We start from the raw sequence: 2816 nt of genomic DNA, 5'->3' as shown, positions 1-2816 counted from the left end.
TGCATATACATGTGCATGTTGCATGTGCATCCATTTTCTTTATTCACTCAACCTTTGAGTGAAACAACTTAAGTTGTTTCCATATCTTGGCTATTGTGATTAATACTGTCATGAACATGGGAGTACATATATCTCTCTAATATTCTATTTTCATTTCCTTTGGATATATACCCAGAAGTGGAATTGTTGGATCATCTCATCATTTTGAGAAATCTCTGTACTGGTTCTGATAATGGCATTTCTAGTTTATATTCATACCAGTAGTGTGCAAGGATTCCCTTTCCTCTATATTCTTCCTGTCACCTGGTACCTCTTGTCTTTTTCAAAATAGTCATTCTAGCTTTTCTGCAACAGGCTTGCTGCCAGAACACAGGTGTCGTGAAAACCACCGCTCAACCTAAACCAGAATGGGGAAGGAAAAGACTCAGTATCAACATTGTTGTCATCGGACACGTAGATTCGGGCAAGTCTACCACTACTGGTCATCTGATCTACAAATGTGGTGGGATCAACAAAAGAACTATCGAAAAATTCGAGAAGGAGGCTGCTGAGATGGGAAAAGGCTCCTTCAAGTATGCCTGGGTCTTGGATAAACTGAAAGTTGAACATGAACTTGGTATCACCATTGATAACTCCCTGTGGAAACTCGAGACCAGCAAGTATTATGTGACCATCATTTGATGCTCCAGGACACAGAGACTTTATCAAAAACATGATTACAGGCACATTTCAGGCTGACTGTGCTGTCCTGATTGTTGCTGCTGGTGTTGGTGAATTTGAAGCCGGTATCTCCAAGAACAGGCAGACCCATGAGCATGCCCTTCTGGCTTACACACTGGGTGTAAAACAGCTAATTGTTGGTGTTAACAATATGGATTCCACTGAGCCACCCTACAGCCAGAAGAGATATGAGGAAATCGTTAAGGAAGTCAGGACCTACATTAAGAAAATTGGCTACAACCCTGACACAGTAGCATTTGTGCCAATTTCTGGTTGGAATGGTGACAACATGCTGGAGCCAAGTGCTAACATGCCTTGGTTCAAGGGATGGAAAGTCACCCATAAAGATGGGAATGCCAGTGGAACCACACTGCTTGAAGCTCTGGATTGCATTCTGCCACCAACTCATCCAACTGACAAGCCTTTGCGTCTGCCTCTCCAGGACATCTACAAAATTGGTGGTATTGGTACTGTCCCTGTGGGCCGAGTGGAGACTGGTGTTCTTAAACCTGGCATGGTGGTCACCTTTGCTCCAGTCAATGTTACAACGGAAGTCTGTTGAAATGCACCATGAAGCTTTGAGTGAGGCTCTTCCTGGGGACAACGTGGGCTTCAATGTCAAGAACGCATCTGTCAAAGATGTTCATCGTGGCAATGTGGCTGGTGACAGCAAAAATGACCCACCAATGGAAGCAGCTGGCTTCACAGCTCAGGTGATTATCCTGAACCATCCAGGCCAAATTAGTGCTGGATATGCACCTGGGCTGGATTGTCACACAGCTCACATTGCTTGCAAGTTTGCTGAGCTGAAGGAGAAGATAGATCGTTGTTCTGGAAAAAAGCTGGAAGATGGTCCCAAGTTCTTGAAATCTGGTGACGCTGCCATTGTTGATATGGTTCCTGTCAAGCCTATGTGTGTTGAGAGCTTCTCTGACTATCCTCCTCTGGGCCGTTTTGCTGTTCGTGACATGAGACAGACAGTTGCTGTGGGTGTCATCAAAGCAGTGGACAAGAAGGCAGCTGGAGCTGACAAGGTCACCAAGTCTGCCCAGAAAGCTCAGAAGGCTAAATGAATATTATCCCCAACACCTGCCACCCCAGTCTTAATCAGTGGTGGAAGAACGGTCTCAGAACTGTTTGTGTCAATTGGCCATTTAAGTTTAATAGTAAAAGACTGGTTAATGATAACAATGCATCGTAAAACCTTCAGAAGGAAAGGAGAATGTTTTGTGGACCATTTGTGTGTGTGTGTGTGTGGCAGTTTTAAGTTATTAGTTTTTAAAATCAGTACTTTTTAATGGAAACAACTTGACCGAAAATCTGTCACAGAATTTTGAGACCCATTAAAACAAAAGTTTAATGAGAAAAAAAATAGTCATTCTAATAAGTGTGAGGTGATATCTTATTGTGGCTTTTGTTTGCACTTCCCTGATGATTAGTGATGTTGAGCACCTTTAATGTACCTCTTGGCCATTTGTATATCCTCTTTTGAAAAATGTCTATTCGGTTCTTATTATCTTTTATTCAATTTCTTTTTTTTTTTTTTTTTTGCTATTGAGTTGTCTAAGTTCTGTATATATTCAGCAATAAAAACAAAACAAAATAAAACAAACAAACGAACAAACAAAACCCTAACGTCTAAAGATCTAATGTATAACATGGTGACTATAGCTGATAATACAATGTTACATAACTGAAATTTGCAAAGAGGGTCCAACTTAAAGGTTCACATCTATAGATAGATGTAGACATAGATAAGTATATTTACAAAGAGAGAGAGAGAGAGAAATAAGAACGTCTATGTTCCTGAGGTAAAAGATGAATTTTTCTCTAATTCTTTTTAAACTGCAACTGCAAATAACAAAGAAAAACATAAAGGTAATTTAAAAATGTTACTTGCTTTTAAAATGAATTTGGTTTTCACTAAGAAACCATAAAAGACTGAGAAGCAAATTGCATACATTTATTCATGGGATGAGGAAAGTCTTTTCTGTACTACATAAAAATAGGAAATTTCGGGAAAAGATTATTAGATATAGTACATGTAAAAATGTGTGTATTTATGTGTCTCAGTCATTTGGGGCTTCTATGAGAAC

General features: G+C 39.8%; 1 pseudogene; it reads left to right on the top strand.

The window, feature by feature from the left end:
• The first annotated feature begins 410 nt into the window (after positions 1-410).
• Positions 411-1943, top strand: LOC125093618 (elongation factor 1-alpha 1-like; annotated as a pseudogene).
• The last annotated feature ends 873 nt before the right edge of the window (positions 1944-2816 follow it).

Source organism: Lutra lutra, chromosome 2 (assembly GCF_902655055.1).
Source record: "Lutra lutra chromosome 2, mLutLut1.2, whole genome shotgun sequence".
Classification (NCBI taxonomy): Eukaryota; Metazoa; Chordata; class Mammalia; order Carnivora; family Mustelidae; genus Lutra; species Lutra lutra.
The sequence above is the reverse complement of the archived record's forward strand: the minus strand, read 5'-3'. Positions and strand labels throughout refer to the sequence as shown.